Source organism: Botryllus schlosseri, chromosome 7 (assembly GCF_051294905.1).
Source record: "Botryllus schlosseri isolate E-star chromosome 7, Bs_hap1, whole genome shotgun sequence".
Classification (NCBI taxonomy): Eukaryota; Metazoa; Chordata; class Ascidiacea; order Stolidobranchia; family Styelidae; genus Botryllus; species Botryllus schlosseri.
The window spans coordinates 28,502,057-28,527,921 of record NC_137242.1 but is presented as its reverse complement, the minus strand read 5'-3'; the positions used below and the strand labels follow the sequence as shown (position 1 = coordinate 28,527,921).

At 40.2% G+C, this 25,865-nt stretch overlaps 1 protein-coding gene and 2 long non-coding RNA genes across 3 annotated transcripts in view; 2 read left to right on the top strand and 1 right to left on the bottom strand.

Moving 5' to 3' along the window:
* LOC145443197 (uncharacterized) overlaps positions 1 to 25,865 on the top strand; it is a 550,061-nt gene that overhangs the window by 322,270 nt on the left and 201,926 nt on the right. The gene's annotated exons all lie outside the window — the stretch shown is intronic.
* LOC145443209 (uncharacterized) overlaps positions 1 to 25,865 on the bottom strand; it is a 451,826-nt gene that overhangs the window by 411,530 nt on the left and 14,431 nt on the right. The window lies entirely within an intron of this gene.
* On the top strand, positions 10,752 to 12,827 carry LOC145443773 (uncharacterized). Its single transcript, XR_013916531.1, has 3 exons — positions 10,752 to 10,859; positions 11,240 to 11,370; positions 12,612 to 12,827. It is a non-coding gene; the product is annotated as an uncharacterized LOC145443773 (long non-coding RNA).

Here is a 25,865-nt window from a genome sequence, read left to right as displayed (position 1 = left end):
ATGTATTGGTGCGCCGTGGCGCTGTAATGGCCGACGCCAAAGTCTCCATTTCCAGAAATCATGCGTATTTTTGTTGGGGGAGTGATACCCCAAAACCGCCATCTAGACTGCCAAATCGCCCCCCACGTTGGGAACCACTGGCCCAGGCGAAGTAAATAAGAGGCATGCACACTGAATGAAAAGTAATGCAGAGACGCAAGCGACAAAATGAGGTGGCTTGTGGCAGAGACGTGGTCGATGTTACGTCGTGGTCTGGTAATCCTGAAGGCTGGCTAGTATTCATTTAGAAGCAATTGCTTGTATTTTGACGTGAATGCGAACATGCTCGACGACTGTCGGATAGCTGGCGAGATGCTGTTCCACAATTGTGGTCCGGTATACTTGATAGAGCAATGCGTTTTCTTGTATTCATTTCTGATCGTTGACGCGCGTTTGCTGTACTTGTGCGCTTTTGTCTCCGAGGTGAAGTATGGTCGTTGAAATTTGAGGGACATTGACCGCAATGAAACTGATACATAAACTTGGCAATTTCTAGCTTCTCATATATTCTAAGCTTAAAACACCAAATCTTTTGAGAACCGATATATCAGTTGCACATACAGGCCCCCGTGGGGCTTTGACAATGATACGGATGATCCGATGTTGAAGATTTTGCAGTGGATCAATTGTATCCTTGCAGGCAACACCCCAACAAAGAATTCCGTTTTCACAGGAATTGAGTGTTGAAGAGGAGTATCAACAGCAGGCTGACTGGCAGAGTGTAGCTAAGGCGGTGAAATAGACCCCATACCTTCGATAGTTGTGGTTTGAGTGATTGTATGTGACTCTCCCAGGACATGTCCGAACCTAGTAAAACACCAATGTATTTGGCATTTCTAGTGTTGGAAATTAGTTGGCCAGCGATGTCAACGGTTAGGTTATGGCAGGCGTTCATGACCAATAATTGGGATTTCGCAGCGTTAACCCGAACGCTATTATGGGCAGGCCCGTAACTGCCGCACTCCAAACGGGCGAGCTCAACAGTGCCCCAAAATTATTTCGTGAATTAGCATAAATTAAAGAGTATTTTTTTTTTTTGAAACTTTATGCAACTTCTTCAAACTTTTTTCGCGCTATACGCGATTTCAGCATGCCAATTATCTTGATTTTGAGGTTCTCTTCCCCCAAGAAAAAATACGCAGGATTCATAGAAATCGGCATATAGGCGTTGGCCATTACCGCGCCACGACGCATCAAGACATATAAAGTAGGCCATGTAATATACGACTCCAAGAAGGGTGCCAGAACAATAGGCATCGAGAAAATCTTGGCTGAAAAGGACTCCCCTAATGCCGACCGAAAGCTTCGTTATAAATACAATATACTGTCTTGGCAATCTGAACCTCACAAGACAAATACCATCCCGCAGGGAAAAATTATATGCCACTGAAGAAATACCAATCTGAAATCGTGTCCGTCTTTTAGTTTCGTAGCTAACGTTTTGGCGATTCTATATTTTTTATATAGCAGACAGGAGGTCACGAAATAACATTATGACCAACTGGCCCTACAGTGTCCAAGACACCTCTCTCAACTCTACCGGTAAATCTGATCACATAAGCAGAGAGGATAGCAATATATATGCAATTCCCGATCTTATTGTCGGATATTATCATGGATTTTCCAAACTTTTCGCGAATCGCGCCGGCTCACTGAGCACTGAGCAGTACAACTCATTTCGTCGCAAAAGCGAACAAGGTGATGGGGGGCAGGTTTATCCCCCTATGGGAGCCCAGACCCAAGATTTTTTGCGGGGCCTGACAGAAGTGCTGTTTCATTCCTGCCAGCGGGTATACGCCCGAAGATGTTTAATCATAATATTGAGGGGTCCTACCTTTTGAAACACACCTCACTCAGCTCTACCTGTAAATCTGATTACGTGAGCAGAGAGAGGACAAAAATTGATAGCAACATATATGCAATTCCGGATCATATTGACCGATTGAATCATGAATTATAGAAAATTTTCGCGACTCGCGCGTTTAGGCGAGAAAAGCTGACCCACTAGAGGAAAAGTAAGTAGTGGTGGGAACAGCGTGAGTGAGTGAGTGAGTCTGAAAATCGGCACTGTTCTGAACAATTGCAGTGACGCATCACAATGACCATAACAATGGCCCTTGCGTGGTTGCGATTGTTCAGAACAATGCAGACTTTCAGACTTTGAGGTGTATTTTCAAGGGGGATTCATTGCCCTGATGAGATTTTAATGCATATTTTCGTAATCAGTGCGACATTAGCTTTCAAATAAGATCAACTTTATTGAATGTAAGCGCGCGGATCGTCAGCTATGGGATTAGCTATTATGCTGCGTTCAGATTGCTGAGCAGTAATTTTCTCCGGGCAAGCAAGCGTGACGACGGGTGTTGCGTATCTAGCCGTAGGTTAGTTATCTATAGCAGCGCTTTTCAACCTGTGTGACGGTTCGCACTAGTGCGAATGAAAAAAATTTCAGTGCGAATGACGAGCGTGGTGCGAATGGTGCGAATGAAAAATCCGGATGAGTGCGAACGGCAAGCGTGGTGCGAATGAAAGATCCGGATGAGTGCGAATGAAAATTGTCCATGTTTTTCACTTTTTCCGACGTGGAATAATTCAAATAAAAACGATATTAAGAACAGTGAGCCCGTAAATTTTGTCGTTTGGAAGCGGAAGCAATTCTAAAAACTTGTTGGTAGCTAGGCTTTTCTAGTTCACAAGTGAGGAAAGCTCCCGATACGTGTATGTAGGTACTGTACAATAGGGCTCTTCAAAAATGACTTTTTTTCTTAAATCGTACTGGCTACTTGATAAAAGTGTTAGGGTACCTAATTTAAGCCTACACACAAACTTTGGTTCAATTCCAGCCAGTAACCTCTTTGCTACAGGAGAAGAAAGTTTCTATTTATTACATAAAAATAAATGATAAAAAATTTGAAAATTTTCTGTTCACCCCATGAAAGTGTTAGGCTGTCTATAGAAACGATGCTCACCAAATTTGGTTCAATTCCAACCAGTGGAAGCGGAGTTATTCCCGTCGAAAAATTTTGATTTGAATTAAATAGTATTTACGGTGACCGATTCTTTGTTTATTTATTATAGTTGTGCTCACCGTAAATACTATTTTATTCAAATCCAAATTTTTCGACGGCAATAACTCCGCTTCCACTGGTTGGAATTGAACCAAATTTGGTGAGCATCGTTTCTATAGACAGCCTAACACTTTTATGGGGTGAACAGAAAATTTTCAAATTTTTTATTATTCATTTTATAATAAATAGAAACTTACTTCTCCTGTAGCAAAGCGGTTACTGGCTGGAATTGATCCAAATTTTGTGTGTAGGCTTAAATTATGTAACCTAACAATTTTATCAAGTAGCCAGTACGATCTGAGTAAAAAGTCATTTTTGAAGAGCCCTACTGTACAAGTGTACAATGCAAATTTTGAGATAATATTTCCGCGCGAGAGGATTACGTCACTGCATGGAAAAAATAAGGATTTCAATCGGTATCAGTTCCTCAAAGCTCACTTGCTAGGAAACATCCACCATGTATGGATTTGGATATTGTATATGGACCTTGTAGGAATGTAGCTGCATAGGTAATAATAGCTGATGCCAGTGTTGACATTTGGCATATTTCAATGCAAAATATTGGAATTTTGGCACACATTCATGTTGGTTAACAGCAGAATTCAACTATAACTATTAGCACATTAGATCTATAACAAGTGTTGTTTACTCGTTTACCTAACCAAGGATTATAGGCTGTTATAAATAAAATTAGTGTAAGCAAATTAGTGTCTTACGTCCAATGAATATTTGTCTTGCATCACATCGAATTATTAAGTCACTGGGCAGTTTATCTACTGACCAGTGCAATGGCCTGTTTGTAATGCGAACTCCACAATTTAGGCTTAGACACGCTTTCCTGTTCTTGGACTGATACACTCGTTTTGGACACAATGGTGAAAGCTTATTTTGTCTCATGAACTGAATCACCAACAGTTAGCCTACCTCAGATATTACTAGAAGCAAATCATCAATGTGGCGATGTCTTGTATATTTGCCATGTTCACGCATTAAGTCAAGAAGCTATGCTTGCACGAGTGTATGAACTGAGAAATGAAATAGCAACTTTCCTTGAAAATACAAACATCTTCGACTCATAATCTTGTCATCGCAAATGGGTATCTAATCTTGCTTTCGTAGTACATTTAACGTCACATCTAAACAAATTGAATTTGCAACTTCATGGCGAAACAATTAAATACATGAGATGTTGAGACGCATTCGAAACAAAACTGCGACTCTGGTAAAGTCAACAGTACAATGAAAATTATGCTCACTTTCCTATACTGGAGGAGAGTAAACCTAGTACTAACACCATACATTTGTAACTGTGATATACGAAATTTAATTACTGAATTTCCACACTGTAAAAAATCTGGTAGATTTACTGGGAAATCTCCGTAAATTTTGCAACGAATTACCGGTAGCTGCGAATAACTGTGCGTAGCTTGTAATTTTACATTTTGATTTGTAATATTACCTCAATTTAGCTCTAAAGTTAAGTTACCAGAATTTTTTCGCAAAATTACTGACAGTTACTCGTTTCTGAAGTTTACCAGGCTATTGGCAAAATTGATTAGCTTGAAAATCTCTGCAGCCAATGTATACGTGGAACTGAATGTTACTGATATCATTCTCGTGGTGATTTGACCTGATTCAACCTCGTTCGCGAGACTGGGGTCTGTCATACGGAAATTGTTGGCCCTAGTACCAATTTCAGTATAGTACATAGTATAGGGCAGTGGTTCCCAACCTTTTTCGGTGGCAGGGCCAAATTTAGAATTTCAGAGCACGGTCGGGGCCGCACGAATACAAGGGCAATGAAAGTAACCCAAAATAGTCACAAAAATATGAAAATTGGAATTATTCCGATCATTCGATTGACGCCATTGGCCATTGTATCGCCGCGCTCCCGTTGTTCAGAAGAATCAACCTTTGCTTTCAATTCTTATGTTTGGAATCAGTGCGACACTTCCTTTCTATAAACATCTACATATCAAATTATTCGGACGCTTGGGTCGCGAGCTATAGGACTACCAGTTATGTTGCCTTTTGCCGGCTAAACAGTACGCATCACGGCGTATTCAATCGTGAGTCACTGGTTGCACATCTCTCCGTAACAGCACTTCGTCAGCCCCCCCCCAAAAAAAACGTTGCTCTTGGGCCCCCATTGGGTGATAAACCGAACTTCGAAGCCCCCCAGCCCCCCGACTAATCTCGCGAAGCGCGAAAAATTTTTATAATTCAGTATTGAATCGGTCAATATAATCGGGAATTGCATATATATTGGTATCAATTTTTATCCTCTCTTTGCTCACGTAATCAGATTGACAGGTTGAACCGAGTGAGTGGTGTTTGAAAAGGTAGGAACACTCAATAATCATTAAACATCTTCGGGCGTATACCCGTTGGCAGGAACGAAACAGCACTTCGTCAGGCCCCCCAAAAACTTAGGTCTTGAGCTCCCATAGATTGATAAACCGACCCCCCGCCCCGTTGTTCGCTTCTGCCACGAAATCAGAATCACCGCTTAGTGAGCCAGCGTGGAGGGCGAAAATTTTCGATAATTCAAAATAAAATAGGTCAATAAGATCGGGAATTGCATACATATTGCTATCAATTACTTGTCCTCTCTGCTCACGTAATCAGATTTACCGGTACAGTTGAGTGAGGTGTCTTGGAAACTGTAGGGCAGGTAAATAATAATTAAACATATTCGGACGGGCGGACCCGTTGGTACGACTTCGTTCCATGCAGACATGGGGTGATTACTTCATGAATGTAATCGATTGCGATTACGATTACTTCTGAATCACGCGATTACGATTACGATTACGATTACAGCAAAATCAGGAAGTAGTCGATTACGATTACGATTACATTGGGAAAGTAATCACGATTACTCACGATTACATTTATTTTGCATCGTAGTAGTTATATTGGAAGACAATACATGGATTGCGCTGAATAGGCCTAATGATATAACAACTGTCTTTACAAAAGATGGGACATTTCCTTGTTACGTAAAAATGTACCCATTGCCCATTTTATAGAGGACGGTTTATCGCACACAACGTTTTGCATTCTTGCCTGGTCCATAACTGCCGCACCCCAAATTCCCCAATAGGGTGGGGAGCGTGGTTGGAGGGTAGGCTACTCAAAAGTATTTCGTAAACCAACATAAATTATAGAGTATTTTCGAGAGATTTCATTAACTTGGAAATTCTCTTTGAGCTTTGCGATTTAAATGTCTCTAGAAGTCTAGGTAGATTGATTTCGAAATGCATACGTCTCCCCCTCATGAAATAAAGCATGTATCATTAATAGTAATAGGCATTTAGGTGCCATTCAATACCGCTCCTCGACACATCAAAAGACATATGCAGTTTCGGCCAACATGAGACTCCACGAAGTGTGCTACTAAAAAACGACATTGGCGGAAACTTAGGGTATGTGTCCATTGTCAATAGCCGCGCTGGGTGGGCGTGACTAACAGTCCATTCCTTTCAATCTGAGCCCACGACGCAAATGTCACCCTGGCACCCACAGAGCATTGCACATGACAATTCGTGAGTGCGTCTCACGCAAGTTTTTCTTTTAGTCTGATATGCTTGGGCCACTGCAATCAATATCTTTTGGCTATATAACAGACCGGAGGTCACGAATTAAAAGCATACAATAAAGTAATTATTGCAAGATACCAGATGTTATAATTATGAATTACGCGCCCTCTGCTCTTCAGGTTAATCTGGCCATCGGGCGCTGAGATAGGAATAAAAATGCAATATAATGCAATTACCAATATTATTGAATAAATTAAATCTTCAACTTCAAAATTGACTACTCTATGGGGGCACAAGACCAATATTTGGGTGGGGGAAACTTTTGCGGTTTTGATCCTGATTCTAACCCACGCTAACATGGTATAAACGTCGATGGCTATGGCGGCAGGTCCAAATGTTCAGTAAAAAATTGCGAAATAGTGATTGGCGCCCGTTTTGAGTAGAATAATATGAGAATAAGAGAAAGTGAACATAAAATTCGGCCTTCAACTTAATAAAGATAATGTAATGCAGGCTGCCATTACGAAAACGGCAAACCAACGGCTCAGTTATGATATATATCAGCAGCTGTTGATTTTAATCCGCCGTTGTGGAAACCGTAATGTTTTATTTGACGAGTACAAAATTTCAAGCCTTTGTCTGGTGTAGGTTCGTACCATATGGGCCTACTGCTCGCCAAGCAGCAAAACTGAAACTGCATTTAACTATAGAATTAGAACTATTACATTCTATAGTTTAACTAAGCAGAACCAAACTTCAATACACAAGTTGCTTAGGCAGAGAGGTGATTAAGTAGCCTGTTGCGAGGTAGTGGTGTCTGAAATGTATTGATAACCCGATTTACAGCACGATGGGTTTTCTTACAATCCCACTATTGTACACCGAATATTTATTTACTATGTGTGGACTGGACACTTCTCACGCAAAGACGAGCAAAGCTAATAGGCTACCTCTGACGTAATAATGAGCAGTGGCATTAGGAAATCCGACGCTTGTGCTCTCAATAACTGGTATAATATGTATTCCTTGTTCACGAGTGTTCAGTTTATGTCACAGTCCTTGTACAAATAAAAAGTAATCGTTTTGTCACAAAAAATCGATTAAATATGGGAAGTAGTCGATTACGATTACGATTACTTCGGGATTTTTTCGAATGTAATCGATTGCGATTACGATTACTTGAAAATACTGTAATCGTCGTAATCGATTACGATTACTAATCGCGATTACCCCATGTCTGGTTCCATGATGTTATTTCATGACCTTCCAGTCTGCTGGTTGCCAGTGAACCCGTCCCTCGGTGAACCCGTCCCGTGAACCCGTCCCTCGGTGAACCCGTCCCTCGGTGAACCCGGCCCTCGATGAACTCCGCCCTCGGTGAATTCCGCCCTCGGGAAATTTTGAAATTAAGTGTATTAACAAGTATTAATATGAATTATTAAACTAATAATGTTATTATCAACTGATTTGTCGATCTTGTAAGGAGGTCAGGGCATGCGTAGATCACGCAGTCACGGAGTGATCAGATCACGTGATCACGATTGCGTGGTCGGCTCATTGTTGAATTGACTTGGCGAGGGGCGAACGTGCGACGTTCGACATCCTCGTATCTGTTCATGACATCGCATTGGGTCTTATCGCATTGTATAGTGTGTGTGACTTGTTCAGATGAAAAATATATCCCAACGATTGTTATTGCTCACATATCAACCACGCGTGGTCTGCTCGTTATTGCAACTGTAGGTTGAGGTGGGGTGTTAGGGTTGGGTAGGGGGGGAGACATTAGGGTTCGGGGAGTGGGACATTGGGTTCGGGTATGATATTAGGGTTGGGGGAGGGGGGATATTAGGGTTGGTGGAGGTGGGATATTAGGGCTAGGTTAGGATATTAGGGTTGCCGGAGGTGGGATATTCGGGTTGTCGGAGGTGGGTTATTAGGGTTAGGATATTAGGGTTGCCGGAGGTGGGATATTAGGGTTGCCGGAGGTGGGATATTAGGGTTGGGGAGGTGGGATATTAAGGTTGGGGTAGGATATTAGGGTTAGGATATTAGGGTTGCCGGAGGTGGGATGTTAGGGTTAGGATATTAGGGTTGCCGGAGGGGGGACATTAGGGTTGGGGTAGGATATTAGGGTTGCCGGAGGTGGGATATTGGGGTTGGGGAGGGGGGATATTAGGGTTGGTGGAGGTGGGATATTAGGGTTATTGGGATTAGGGTTGCCGGAGGTGGGATATTACGGTTGGTGGAGGTGAGATATTAGGGTTGGGGGAGGTGGGATATTATTGTTGCCGGAGGTGGGATATTAGGGTTAGGGTTAGGATATTAGGGTTGCCGGAGGGGGGACATTAGGGTTGGGGTAGGATATTAGGGTTGCCGGAGGTGGGATATTAGGATTAGGGTTGCCGGAGGTGGGATATTAGGGTTGGTGGAGGTGGGATATTAGGGTTGGGGGAGGTGGGATATTATTGTTGCCGGAGGTGGGATATTAGGGTTGGGGAGGGGGGATATTAGGGTTGGTGGAGGTGGGATATTAGGGTTGCCGGGGGTGGGATATTAGGGTTGGGGGAGGGGGATATTAGGGTTGCCGGAGGTGCCGAGTTCATCGAGGGACGGGTTCACCGAGGGACGGGTTCACCGAGGGACGGGTTCACCGAGGGACGGGTTCACGGGACGGGTTCACCGAGGGACGGGTTCACTGGTAATCAGTCTGCTATATCAAAAAATATAGAATCGCCCAAACGCACTAAACTAAAAGATGCACACGATTTCAAATTGGTAGTTCTTCACTGGCATATAATTCTTCCGTGCGGGATGGTAGCCTATTTGTCTCGTGACGTTCAGATTGCCAAGACAGGAACATTCGGTTCCAGTCATTTAGGTGCCTATGGTCAATTATACCTATATGTATTTTGTATATACATAACGAAGTTTTCGGTCCGCGTAAGGGCAGTCCTTTTCGGCCAAGGTTTTCTCGCTGCCGATCGTTCTGGCACACTTCTTGGAGTCGCAAGTTACATGGCCTATAACTTTATATGTCTTCGTGCGTCGTGGCGCGTTAATGGCCAACGCCGATATGCCCACTTCTATAAATCTTGCGTATTTTATCTTGGTGGAAGGGTACCCAATAATTAAGGTACTTGGAAACTTGAAATCTGAACTTGAAAATTGAGAAAGTTACATAAAATTTCATAAAATACTCTATCATTTATGCTAATAATTTTGGGCCCCCTTTGAGCTCGCTCCCCTCAATGGGGGGGGGGGGGTTGGGGTGCGGCAGTTACGGTCCTGTCGATACCTATATCTATACCTATATCTACTGCTCTTTCAACTGGAAAGTTGGGGCACATTGCATTGAAACAGCAGTGACGTTATCTTAGCAGTCTATACTCACAACTTTCCTGCAATCCTAATTGAAAACTCCATACTCCAAGCCAAGCAAGAGTATTTTATAAATAAATATTTTTTTCATAAATCGATTTCTCAATATTTTTGTGTGGGCCGCAAGAAGGCTCGCTGGGGGCCGCATGCGGCCCTCAGGGCCGCGGTTGGGAATCACTGGTATAGGGTAAAAGAAACAACTGACAATCGTAGATATAGCCACTATATTATATTATAAGGCTGTGGCTATCGGCCGGTCTCGCTGGTTACATTCATTGTCACGGATAGGACTGATGAGCTGGAATATCAGTTTAGGATGTATAATATTGTTCGGGAAACTAGAAATATCAGCGCCGCATGCTAAGTTGACCAGTTGTTAATGGCGAACAAGGCGAGGCGACCTGTAATAGCTTACATTAGGTTACCGTTACGCGTTACTGATTTTTCTGAGATTTGTAGTAAACAACCAACGCACCACTGTGACATCACAAGCAGCGTCTGGTTACGTAAGTACGGTAAGTAGTGACATAACATGGAATAAATATCAATTTATACGCAATTAGATGGGAAAGAAAGGGACTAGATGTAATGATAAATGTTTCTGTAAAAAAAACGACCTAAATCAAACATTATAACGCAGTGGCCAGTAAATATTATTGGTGGCATGTCAGCGGATGAATACCACTTATTTTGAAAATCGTTAGAGTGGCGTATCGTCGTCTGGCTATTATAGAGATTTGAGCAAAGGGTTGAGCGAAGCTTGTACTTGAAGAAAGTGGACACGATCGTTGAAGATTCCTAGGAATGCTGATTGGGATACGCATCGTAAAAGGTACAGTACTACATAGTATTCGTTGCCTTGAATATCTACGACTATGCACACCACCGGGATGACTTTGATTTCATGATAGAAATATTTCATTCGCAGCATTCTCTGTTCTATTTTGGGATGTTAGTCGACCAATATACTGACCTGTGACACCACATACTCTGGCGCGGAGTAGTTGAAACTGTTGGTATGTTTATGCCATTTTGGGCCATAGCATAGACATGTTTCCATCCACTGCTGGATTTGTTTGGTACACATGCCACCTCAAATGAGGAACCTTTTGCTCAATACATAAGATCAGTGGTTCTCAACCTGGGGAACGCGAGAAATTGACAAAGTCTGTATGAATTCTGACTAAACATGTGTTTCACAACCATTTTCAGAAGACGATTGTTGAAGATGAAACTTATTTCGTATTCAAGAAAGCTCGCCAAATTCAAACTCCAGCAGTCGCGCTCAACTTCATTTAGGCAAATTTGTGATATTCTTTGAAGATTTAGAGGAATTCCCACGTGTAAGTAATTCATTACTTCATAGCTTTGGCAGTAGCCTAAAGCTTGTTGCGCTGGATAGCTGTTGTTAATTGCTGGCGAACCGCACTGCGTAAGACAGACTTCGATGCAATTATAGGTTGCTCGGTTTCGCCCTCAATTAAGCTACCCTATATCAACACAATTTAATTCAATTCAATTCCAAAACTGATCAAATTGGGCATGGCAGTACAGAACGGCGCCTTGTTCTCTGTAGACACTACCAGCATTAGGGTTAGTCTCAGTGCAACCTACCTTGAAACAAATAGATGTCCTGTCTAATGTTTTTTTGCTATTTTCAAACAAGTTTGGGGAAATTTGTCAAAAATGTTAAAGACTGGAATATGGATTCAATGGCGTAAGACATAAGATCAGGGATGGGCAACCTGCTGCCGTAGATGGGAATTTGTGCTGCCGCCAACACCTAATTCAATTAGTATGTGTTAGCATCCGTCGACATGCAAATTGAAATTACTAATTCACTCCCAATTTTTTTTTAAAGATTTTAATTATTCTTGAAATTGTCTTCGCGCTCCACGCAATTCAACATAACTTAATTTTTCGATTTCAATGTAGTAGCGCCCTTCTAAATCTGACCAGGAATCAGAATCGTGTGCTCCTCACGAAAGAATTTTTTTATGGTACATTTGGGCGATTTCAATATATTTCAATTAAATAGTACATTCATATTGAAATGAACCCAAATATTTTCGGCTGACACTCGTCAGGGGTAATCGTCAGCAACTAGTAGGGAATTGGAAAGAACATTGTATATCAACAATCGTATCACAAAATATGACGTCACGATGATACGATTGTTGATATACAATGTTCTTTCCAATTCTCTACTAGTTGCTGACGATTACCCCTGACGAGTGTCAGCCGAAAATATTCGGGTTCATTTCAATATGAATGTACTATTTAATTGTATATTGAAGTTCTGTACCTCCAAGAAGCTCTTCAATATATTTCCACTACCGATACGCTGGACAATCCTGATCGGGGGTCAAGAAATAACAGCATGCAATAAAGTGCATGGTGAAGTAGGTCATGAATCTCTGCTATATCATGTAAAAGGCGGAGCCGTCACCACACAATGTATCAGTACCGGTACTTCAAAAATTGTTAATTTTTGTTACCCTCTTTGTCTTAGTAGTCTTTATAATGTCATGTCTAGGTTAGGAACTTTGCTTATTATAGCGACTTACGCATGAATTCTTTTTAGTGGAGCTGCAAGATACTAGCTACACAGAAGGAATGAGGACGAGAAAGAGAAATAATTGGAAGTTTGGCCGATGGTGGGAGACCACTCGTGTTACTGCATGTCTCCTAAAGAATAATTAGACCTCCAGCAGCAATACTTTTCCATCGATAATCTTCTCATCGTGAATCATGAATGAATATACAGTTTGTTCCAATCTCGTTTTGGGGCTGTGAAGAAGCTTTTGCGATATTTTAGCATCAGGTTGTTTTGCGATAGGTATGGGGTGTACGTGAATTTACAAGCTGTAACTTTTTTTACAGCCAGACTGTTTAGAGTCAAGTGTACCTGTTTGATGCTGGTGTGATCAGACTAGATGACCCTCACGGTCTTATCGATCATTCCTATCTAATACCGAATACTGTGCATGCATATTTTCTGTACCACCACCACTGCCGAGTGTTATGTATTTTGGTTTGATGAAAAATAAAGACTCTCTCTCTCTCTCTCTATGTAATCCTGGTTTACACAGACAGCATGTATGTAGGTAGGCGGTAAAATTACAGTCTGAGTGGTAAATATACAGGATAAAATGTAGATTGGATATACCGGAGGTGACTGTAACATTACAGTCTGGCGTGTAAAGTGAGATTACCGGACGAATGTAAGTTCAATTTACATTGACTAACGGTAATGTTAAATTACCACGAAATGTCTGGCTACCGTGCTTCCAAACATTTCGCGGTAAATCGAGGTTTTTATTTTTTACAGTGCACCCGCTTTTCCGACATTCGTTCTGTACAAAATAAATTCTGACTACTCAGTACTCCGTTTAATGTGGACGCCAATACCATTGCCAGAAAATTTCAAATGGGCCCATTTGAAATGCGATGCAGTTGAATTGAATGACAAATTTCATACAAAGAGCATATCGCTGAATGACTTTGACAAAGAGTAGCCTACGTTCTTGATATGGGTCTTCATCCCAGCTTGACCAACAATGCAGAAGAAATGGCATCGACCTTTGGTAGCACGTACACATGTGAACAATAGTTTTCAACAATGAAATTCACGAAGAGCAAGATAAGATCACGTATTCCAACGCCCATTTAGTATATGGTCTGATTCTTCCTTCATCTGACTCGTTACCAGAAGTTGAAAACCTTTCACAAAGCAAGCTGCGCCAAGTGTCACATTAATCCTGCGTTGTTGAAGTGTAAATACATGCGTTCTGCTCTTTTTGTGATTTGTATGATTTAGATTGCAGCATTGTAGGGTAATATACCGACGTGAGCGTTAAATATAGTATTGAGAAAAATTTCGGCCCGCCAAAATGTTGTGCACTCGAAATTTGGCCCGTGACCAGCGAAAGGTTGCCGACCCCTGGTGTAGGCCTATAGGCTATGCTCCATTAGTGATGATTTTTGTTATACTGTCAGCGCATTGAATAGAGTGGTCTTAAGTTGAAATGCAAAGAATGTAAACCAAAGAAGTAATGATGACGTGATAAATTGTAATATATGAAAAAGGTTCGCAGTGCAGAACATACCAAGGTTCGTTTGTGAACGTGAACCTCTAAATTTATGAGGTTCACACACAGAACACGAGCGTTAACCTCACGTTCACACAATCCCTAATATATATCCTCTAGTGGTCCAAAGGTACCGAATCACCACAATGTTCACGTTCGCGTTCACACAGAACCTTCCAGGGGTTCACATCATCCCTACTGAATACCACAAATCAAGAAAGGTATCGATACGGAGATCACATTTTGGCGTGACTTGTCTAGTTCAGCGAACAAGCGGGCAGAAACTCGGTCCGCAATCCAAATTAAGTTTAAAAGCCCATCCTTAGAGATTCTACATGTCGGCAGATTAAGCGTTGGCCATGATCAGACTTTTAATTCTTTACGTGATTTATTAGCTGTTATGTCTGAATTCTCAAAAGTGATTCGCACAAATAGCAACTATGTGATACATGTAAAACACTTAAATAATTAGTCTCCCGTTTTCGAACGATAGCTTTATCAGTTGAACCGTTGGTGAAACTCGATCCCACAGCCCGAGACAATTGGCCTACTCAAATGCCTATACGATGCCCTTGACAAATGGCCAAAATACGTTTCCTTTTGAAGTACACCAATCACTTCTATAGTCTCACCCATTCAAAATTTCCATGGATATAACATGAATTTTGTCAAATCTTAACGATGGTATTTTCTCGTCTGATTGTCACACTAAATTTGGCCTACGATTCCTCAAAAAGTTTTTTTTATCGTTATAGGCTCGTTTATCAAAATAACTGCAACCCGAAATCTCACAATGCCACGACATTTTTGTTGGACCAACGCAATACTCCACTTTCTGGGGGAACATACCAATTGCATAACGAAATCCCAAGTAAATAGTCGTAGTTTAGAAGAAAAATATATTTTAGGGATCATATAGCCGCCATTATTTGCCGTCCCTAATCCCCCGAGCGCATATTTTAGTTTTCAGGTTTTCAGCGTATTTATGACTACGTTTCTCGCTTGCCTGAGTGTGGCCATGTTGCTCTGAATCTAAGATTTCTCTTCGGGAAAATCGTTTGTATGTAATCACTTATTCGCTATACCTACAGTGTATCATACTGCAACAAAGTTTTGATATTAAATGGCACTATTATTATTATTACTATTAGGGGATATTATTAGTCGTAAAAACAAAAGAAAAAGGGCAGGGTCTTTTACAAAACAAAGTCTATGTGTCACATGAACGTATGCATCATATTGGACATGGCCGGCCAACCCGTTGCCCGCGGCCAAATGTGGCCCGCGAGATGATTTTGAGTGACCCACGGGGAAATTCCCGAAATTAGTTATAATATAAAAAAGAAATAATATTACCCAGGTAATTTATTGTGAACTTGCAAGACCAACCGAAAATTTGCTTAGCCTGACAGCGGACTTGGGGCTGTTGTTGACTAAAATATCAGTTCCGACGTATTGGCGTAGGCAGGGGCCATTAACGTTTTCGTATATCTTCGTATATGAAAATGAAGTAGAATATTCCGTGACAGATTTATTTGACTTGATATTTTTTTAACACTGCGCGCGATTTATTGCCAATCTATGTCTTGCTTTTAGTATTGATGCCTCCTCCTGAAAATTAAAATAAGCCTAATTTACGGAATTGCGTATAACTATATTGGCAATTATGTGAGAAGGTGTCGTCCGGCATGCGACTCGCGTCTGCACTCGCGGAAAGATCGTCAGCGCTTAAACCTTTGCACAAATTGATAGACGCATGTTTACTGACATCTGTTTCTGCGCGGTAGTCTGAATCCTGCGCTGCCGATTAGAGGCGCAGAAGCCTGTCTATGGGGTTATCTACGGATGCTAATCGTTGTAATTCATACACGTGATCCATGACTTTAATAACACAATAGCACGTCCAACTTCACGATGATTGCTGACACTTAGCACAGCAACAGCAACAGCAACATACAGCCGGCGAACGTAACAGAATCAAGATAAACGTAACTAATGTAAGATTTACAATTAATTTTGCGTCAACGTAAATAACCAACAAACGGTGGTTCGCAGACGCTTTATATAGCGGTAAGAACAGCCTATCTGAAAAGGCTTGATTGCAAATGATTACTAAAATCAGGATTAACAAATGAAATGCGCAAGCGCAAACAACATCTTCGATATTGATGGTGGATGCCAGTTCCAGAGACCCCAACTGGTTGTTCGTTCGGCATCCCCCTATATGTTCATTACATCGCATTGTGTGTCTTGTACATCGCATTGTACTTTATGTTTGTGTCTTGGGCACATGAAAATATATAATTTGTCCATTGATTAATTGATTGATTGATTGATTGTATGATTGATTGATTGATTGATTGATTGATTGATTGATTGATTGATTGATTGATTGATTGATTGATTGATTGATTGATTGATATATCCAAGCGCCGATTAATCATGTCCTGGCCAAATGAGCCCAGCGGTGTACAGGGACGATCAACAAAATATGCAACTAACATTATTTTATTGACCTAACTCTTTCAATAACTTTGAAAGTACACAGTACACAGTTTTCAGGACATAATTGTTATCGATTTTGATGTGTAGTAATATAAGACCCTTTTTACCGCTACCTAAACCGGTTAGCTCCTATCGGATGACTAAAAAAGGATATCAACATTCAAGTGGCCCGCGCAATGGTTCGTAAATCTCATGTGGCTCTTTGGCCGAAAAGGTTGGCCACCCCTGATATTGGACGAATTGGGATCCAGTGAAATTAATCGGTAGAATGATACAAAAGCATGTTTTACTGATCGTCGATATAACTAGAGATTCGTTATTTTAACCTATGCATATGCTTTTATGAGGTATCGAAACACATGCACCACCATCAAGAAACTGTCGAACAGATGAATACCTACCCCTAATACATTTTTTCATATATTCGTCCTGTGTTTTGTATAAATCAAGGGATTTCATCTGTCGACGATGACGAGAAAATCAGTCATTGAAGAGATCACACACGTGATGTCTATAGTAATCTCGTCTTATATGTCATATTCACATTCAGCTTTCGGCGATATGGATGATGGATAGTACGATGGAATCAGATGCGTACTGTTACGTCGCCGATATTGTCGGTATCACGGAATGCAGAACTGTAATATTTGAAGATTGCGATTTGACGAAACAGAAGTTGGAATATTTCAGAAAACGCATGGAGGAAAAGCTGATACCTGTAAGTTGTGAAATTTATAATAAGAATTGTTGTCAGGGCTTTGGAGCTGAAGTCGGAGCAAGAAGCCGAAGCCTCGGAGCCATGCATCATTTCTATCGGAGCCGGAGCTTAACAAAAAATTCAAGTGGAGCCGGAACTGGAGCCGGATGTTTGAAAAGTAGCTCCGGCTTCGATGCATTTCATAAGATGCTATGCTACTACTCTTGGCTGAATTCTCATAATTAAACGGTATTCGTTCACATAATTTGGAATTGTTGCCTTGTTGGCACCACCTTTTCTAATTAACCACGTTCAATTGTTCATACAAAGGCCTGTGTAGGTTAGATATACCGCGCTTACTCCATAATTACTGTAATGATATGGTCTTCGACATTAACGCAATGTCGTCATCAGCAGAACACAGATGACCAATTGTGCGGTTAAAAAAATGATCACTATGCATTTTTCAAAACGGGACTGATGCTTATGAGATCTGTGCAGTGTATATAATTGATGGGGCTATTTTTTTATCTAAAAAATGGAATACATTGACCTCAAAAATCAAAATTTGGTAAAAACTTTGCCAGCGTGTATGTAAACTAGGTGTTTTCGAACATAATGTTAAAATTTCACTACTTATCTTCATTTCTGGCTTGGACTGTCTGTCCTTACGAAGCAGTTTGGCCTGAAAAAGCCTTTTTTGCATTAAAACTGGCAAATGAAGTTTTACATGAAAAAACTTCATTTCGACGAAATCTAGACCGATGAAGAATTCCAGTAGTTATAAACCGCATTGCGGTTGAAATAAATAAATTATGTTGTAGTATACCTAAAGAGACTTTCCTACAAGGTCGGTTAGAGAGTGTCTATCCTTACTAAGTAGCTTGCCAAGAATGGAGAAAGAATGTCAACAGCAGCAATTGTTATCTGGCAACACTGAAGTTGTGTGCAAGCTGCTGGATATACACCGTGTTGCGTCGTTCTGACAATGTAGTATGCATCACAATTTTTCATCATGCGCTTTTTGATATAAGTACCAATGCCCTCGCAGTCTTGCTTCAGTTAGGATATTGTGTTACCTTGAGCAGAACACCATGTGAAACTATTTGCTTCCTTTGACCGGTTATGATTCACATGACCGGACAATGGGAAGTCTACAACGGTAGACCTATAAAGTAGGCTACAAGCTGTAAAATGGCAAATAATAAGTTCACTGACAGTGCAAACATCTTAGATACAAACGAAACGCAGGTTGGAAAATTTTTTTTTACTCTGCGAAAAATTTTGACGATTTTTTGACTTAACGCTACAATTTAGACAAAATTATGACTTTTCACACGTCCAACAAATAATTGCCCTACTAATTAGTATTCAACCGAATATATATAAGCGACGCCGGAGGCTAGAAACATGATCTTGCGGCGCACGCGGCACGCCGAGACAAATCACTGCCTCTCTGAATAAGACAAACAAATGCACGTAGATTGATTATATTTTTAAGATAACCCGGAATTAAACAGCGTGTTATTCTGCGTGCCTACGAATCGAAATTCAGTTCAAATTAAGCTCAATTTTGGTGCAACTATCGTCTGTCTTGTGTGATATTAACTGTAGGCTGATGATAAACAGCAACAAAATGTCTTTTCTTGCAAATAACATCATAATATTTATGTAGAAATTAGTAGGACATTATTAGTATTTTAAAGCGAATTCCGTAGCTGTGTTTCTTGATATACGCGGTCGTGTCTTGAAAATCCGCGCCGTTGATTTGTCATGAAGGAGTGCCGAAAATGCCGTTCCACAAAGATAGGTGGTGGCGAATGCAGTAATAACGCGTAACGCTTCTAACGACACCTTTGGGTATGGTCGCAACATATATGGCACCGAAATTGAGAAACAGATTTTTAATTAAGATATAACGTTCAACCTGGTCATTTCTATCTAGCAGCTCATCTTAAAGTTTTTCTGGAGTAGCGGTTTATCACAGCAGAAAATGGATGTTTGCAAACAATTTTTTCCAAAACGCCAACCAAACATCTTTGAATAGCAATATATTTGTATCAATTAGGCTATTGGCAATTATGCAAGAGTTTGCACAGTAAATTCCATCTCAGACGGCCGTTCTGTTTATGAGAGTTCTGAAGTTTTAGCAGTTATGAAGCGAAACTGCTCCGTGATTTCTCCAATTAAAAAATATATAAATCAGGTTATCTACCATTTTGTAATTATAGAGGCTTCGGGGATCCCTGGTTTAGAACCATTGGGCTTTAATTTCATCGGCAGACGACACGGAGTAATTATCACGTCACATGATTTCGCATAACCACACAAAATACGACGGCTCCAACCGTTGTTACCAACTACTGACTAGAGGTCGACCGATTATCGAGATGGCCGATTATCGAGGCCGATATTTAGAGCTTGCCCGATTATCGATATCGGTCTGTGAAGGCCGATATCGCGGCCGATATTTTATATTTAAAATTTTTTTAAATATTGTAAATTCAATGCCCCGTGTTCTCAATCTCAAGAACTTGACGACGCAAAGGATAATATATGACAGATTTACCATTGTAGGACGAGTTTAATTTGGTGAGCATGCAGAGAAACTTTGCTTCCTGCATTACAATCTACCTTTTCTGAACTGATCTGCAATTCTGTATCATGTTTTGATTTTCGGGTTATCCCAAATTTCAACGAATGTTCACAATTAAGCAATAAGTCTTTTCAATTTCAGTTTTCTCGTTTGTTGTTCAGCTTTCTGTGGCATGAACAAGTTCCATCTTGCCTAATATATAATATTTTTGCGAAATTTTTCTCTGCTCCTTCCATATTAATATCGGCCTATGATATCGGTTATCGGCCTTGGGAGTGTCGAAATATCGGTATCGGTATCGGCCTGTAAAAATCAATATCGGTCGACCTCTACTACTGACTGCACCATTCGATAGTTTCCGGATCTGGGGCTGGAGCAGAGCAGTAGTATCAATGAGCCCCGGATCTAATTTATGATAAGAGATAGCTCCAGAGGTTGAACTCGAGCAGTTTTACTTTAAATTTGACCAGTTCTCCAAAGCCCTGATTGCTGAATATTAGTATATCTTCTCGCGAAGTCGTTCCAAGATAATCAGTCGCAGTATAGGTAAAGGCGATGGCGTGCCAAATATGACTTCTATTTTGGCAATTACGGCAATGTCGATATATGTAGGCTACTGTTATACATAGTATGTTCATTTTCACTGATTGCACTGGCAAACAAAATGAGAAACCAAGGATCTGATAATTTGTAATATATATATGAAAAATGTTAACAGTGCTAACAGGACCTATGCCAAGGGCTGATTCGAACCTTCTGAATGTTTTGATCGTTCGCAGGTTGGAGCATTCAAATCATCCCAAATCTTCACCCTATTTTTCACTTGAAGTCTTTGTTACCAAGCCTATATATACATATTGATATATTATATTATATTGGAATTACCGTTACCGTTGTTCTCGAAATATTTGTCGCAGCACCCTCTTTCGAACCGCCGCGGACCCCCCCCCCCCCGTTTTAGTTTAAATTTAGCTTAATTATCGTGCGAACGTCATCTGTCTTGTGCAAATATTATCTGATAGGCTAGTGATAATGCCTTTTCTTGAAAATAACATCATTTAATATAGAAATTGGTTGGACTTTTATTTGGAAGCGATTTCTTTAGCTACATTTCTGGAAACACATGATCGTGTCTCGACAATCCATACCATCGATTTGATATGAACTAGTGCCGTAAATCCATTTTCGAAAATATAGGTGGCGCCGAATGTAATAATTACGCGTAATGTTTCCGATGAGGCATTTGGGTATGATCGCAAAATACACGAAACACGGCACCAAAATTGGAAAGCATAATTGTAATGAACATATAAAGTCCAGTCTAGTGATTTCTATCCAGCAGCTCATCGCTAACTTTTTATTGCGGAATACTAGTTATGTATATCACTGGAGAAAATGTTTTTTTGGAACATATCGAAGTCACACTGATTGACCTGCACTACTCCGACTTATTATTTTTCCATAACCCACAACAAAACGTTCATTCTGTTGATGTGATTCCTGAAGTTTTAGCATTCCCTAATTTAAATAACTACAAATTAGGTTATCAATTATTCTGCTAATTTCGCAGATCCGCTGTGAATGCTTCGCGGGCCCCTAGGGGTCCGCGGACCACTGTTTGAGAACCAATGTACGATTATATTATAATACATATCACGAATCATAGAGAATTTGTTCTAGCAGCACACTCATTCGCAAACAACGAAATTATGCATTTTGTTCAGCCTAAAAATTGTACTTTTCCACAACAGAAATTTGGTTGCTTCTGTACCAATTGGACATTCTACCAGAAGAAAAGTGGGTGTAGATCTGCCTAATTCGATCTTGAAAATATTAACTAGGCCTACAATACTCATATGTGGCTCATCTATATAGACTTGTCTTCTGAAAAGTCGTGCTTTTAGTGAATCAGTTTGTAATTCCACTGTTCTTTATTTGTGATTCTACATCGACAACTCTAATTTTCCTGTTTGATATGATTGCTTGACTTAGTTGTTTCGTAGTCTGTGGTCGCTTTGCTAGACCAGACAAAATTCGAAGCCTGGAAAATCGGCACTCATTAGGACTGGAGTGCCGCGTCGAAACAACTTGGAAAATGGTAAAATTGATGTAATTCTCTAGAAATCACAAACCCCTCATTTACAAAGCGTTGGTCAAAATATATTTTTTTTGCTCATGGAAAACTTATAGTTCACTTCCTGTTCAGTTATATTGACATACATTTCCCGACCATATTGTGGAATGAATGAGGATCAGGTGGAAAGGCTTCACCAAAACAAGAAAACAATGATATCAGAGCAGATGGGGTGAACATATGATGGCAGTCTATTGCTGAACATCTTAGGAGACTCCCGAAAATTGCTGACAAGCGTAGATCGAAAAAGAAATGTGTTTTTGCATTTCATGTAACTATTTTGAATTTACAATAGATGCTCCATACGATATAAATCGGTCATCATGTAAAAGTCATCAACTAGGATAAATCTAATGACCCAAAATTTACGATGGTGCTGAATTATGATTTATAACTGTCGTAATTGTTTACAAATAGCGATTAAATTGAATTTACTAAATTGATAGCACGACTCTGCTGTTTTTTTTTTCGAACGCATAAGGCGCTCAAATATGACATTTCAGTCAAAATAGCCCCATGGCTTATATCCAAAGCTACAGCTGATATGAAAAAAAAACATAGACCATACATATTTGGAATCAGTGCTCTTCAGAACCCTGGAAAGCGCTCTTACTTTATCTGCCTAAAATATGTGTTGACCACTGTTTTCCTTGCCATTTGAATTAACAAGTAAGTGAGTCGGCCTTCGACGACACTGTAACAGTAAAGCAATCGGTTATGGTGGAAATTTATTTTTGTAGCTGTCGATTCTGAAAGTATTGTATTGTATCGATTAGATACGACAGTGGTGCTTATAGCCTTGTGAGGCTTTGTGCTCCACGACAATGGCACAATGGCAATTTCAACAATTCAATACATTTTTCTTCGCGACTTCTCTTGCTCTCTCTCTTCCACACGCACTCATTCTTCGAATCTTTGCTGCCGATTTCCAAGCTCGGCTTACTGTACATTCTGGGCTTTCGAAGTCACTGCAGGTAATCGATGCCAAAATGCCAGCCGACGCTTATCGCGAAATTGCATCCACTCTCAAGACTATCGGATGCAAAGAGATTCAATTGAAGGATAACAATTTGACAAATAGAAAGCTCTCTGTCTTCTGCACTGGATGTAAAGAATACATTTTTTCTGTTAGCTCATTTAATGTAGCGGACACGCACGGGCCAATCGTGATCAGCAATCGTAATAGCTTACGACCGTTGCAGCATTTTCATGGTATTCGTAATCGCAATCAATTACTTTGTATTTCGTTTCACAAGGCATATTAATAGATAATCTGGTGGTCGAGAAGGAACATCAAATTTGTGGAATGCACCACTTATTATTACATTGCATTATCCAAACCATAGTCCTGTATATATAAAAGGTATGGTAGATATTCAATGTGCTAGTATTATTGACGAAGCCAGCAGTATATCATTTTTCTGGACATCAAGAGACAACAAGTAACGCTAGCTGGAGCAAGGATAATGATATACGCAGGAACAACGCTGCTGGGATTCAAAGTACGATGTTGTGGTATAAAATACAGGACCGGTGGTCGTTGTGTCGGAAGGATTTTTATAAATTCATACGTTATGAATTATATTTTTATGAGTATATTAGCATTTTTTTTTAGAAATATTGAGACGAATACAGGATGTAATATGATTAAAGCCAGTTCCATAACTTCCCCACCTCAAAACTCTCAATTGGGGAGCGAGCCCGACGGGGCCCGAAGATATTTCGTAAATAAACATAAATTTATAGAGTGTGTTGCTTGAGATTTATTTAACTTTAAATTTCTTCCTTGGGCGAGACAATCTCACAAGAACACGTTGTTTCCAAGTAACGGCAAACTGTAAAATCAGTCTTACGAATAGTCGTGGAGGGATATGAGGGCGTCAACCCAAGAAGTTGGGTCGACCATCTATTGGGGCTCAAGACCTACGCTTGAGACAAATTGCTGTTTCGGTCTCGAATAAAGCAAAAGCGGCTCAAACAAAGGGTTACCATATTTTGGGAATCTGAGAAAAAGTCACTTTTTCAAGATTTTCAGACGTATAACACCGGAGTAGAATCCGTAAAAACTTTCATTCGAAACCAAATTTATCCACTTTTTACTCCCGAAAGACTCGCCCGACCGTTACTCAAGTGATGATTTCCTATATCTAATTTCATAATTCTCACATTAGAGGACATTTAGGTGTCTTCCGAGGACACTTTCAAAAAAGTCAAAAAGAGGACGTATGGTAACCCTACTCAAACATCATGATAACATTCAGGCAATGCCTATATACGCATACATATCACCATCGACGTCAAGTTCATAAAGTTGAATGAATACCAAAAGGAATCAACATTAACTACAATATTTCTGTGAAGCATTCGGTTATGGGGATTCATTCATATTTTATAGCTCTCGTGTTTGCAAATAAGCGATGACAAAATGTCAGTGGAAAGTTATCGCCAAATTTCATTTACACTCAAGACAATCAGCTGCACAGAGATACAGTTCATGAAGTGCAATTTAACGACGGAAAAGCTCACTGCATTCTACGGTGGATGTAAAGACTACGATCTATCAGTAAGTTCCTTTAATGTAGCAGACATCCGTACAGTTTAGATCAGAGTAGTTCACAGCAACAATTCGTATAATAGCGTCGGAAAAATATTCTGTACTCTTCCAATGACGATGGGATCGGATGCATAAGCATTAAGCGACTGTTCATAAAACATGTCTCCCCCATACCTTTTGTTTTAAAGAAATAGCTCCTTGATGAGTGGTCATTGGTGTCAGATTTGATCAGGGTTATGACCAAGTCACAAAATTCCAAGTCACTATTCAATCATACTTTTGACTCGAATCAAGTAGAGTAATTTTCATTCACATTAGTTATACACAATTACTAAAGATGATCGAAAACGAAGTAGCCTACTTCTGCTTTTTCGAAGTACTAAAGTAGTTATCCTATAATTGTAACACTTACTCAAGTAAATCTTACTTTGCGTAACTTGAACTTCATCACATGTTGTGACTCAAGCGCTTCTCGCTGTTGGGAGTTTGTCCAGTAAAAGTATTATGCTATAACAATGACAGAGATAGAGATGATACGGAAAAAATCAAGAACTGTTTTTACGGAGAACATATTCCCATTCAAACATTCTGTCTCCGAAATCATCGTGACCTACGCTACCGTGATTAGTTATTCAGTTAATTGTTGAACGAAATGATTTATAATTGATTGATGACCATACACCATTGTTGCGGTGAACGTTTATCTGAACTCAATTCGAGAGTTCAATTGCAAAGTTCTAAGCCTATATTATAGTCCAGTGGTTCCCAACCGTTTTGTACTCATTCCCCACTTCAGATTTATAGCGGGCCTTCTTTCCCCACTACCCTATACTTGTGTCATTACGGAGCAGCTATTTGCTTACTTGAGTACACAAGACACACAGGCATGCCAGTACGCAAGACAATCGTCTATAACAGCAACTTATTGTGAACCGGTACAGGTAACCCTTAAAATTTAGCGAAAGCGTCATTTCGCGTCGTTCTGGATGCCTTTGTGACGCCATCATTGGTTATTCGGAGTTGGAAAATGAGTTTTTGTGAACAACACGCAGTATAATTTTAGATACATACATTCCAGATCAGTTAACTGGTAACGATAATTGCGCATGTGTCTCCGTAAATATGTAGACTGTACTGTTTATAGCAGTGATGAGCATCGGACGTACACGGTTACTATTAGGACTGGATTTTTCGCACAATTATGATAGAGTCGGATCGGATTCGGATTCTATTGCAGATTTTTTTCCGGATAATGTCGGAA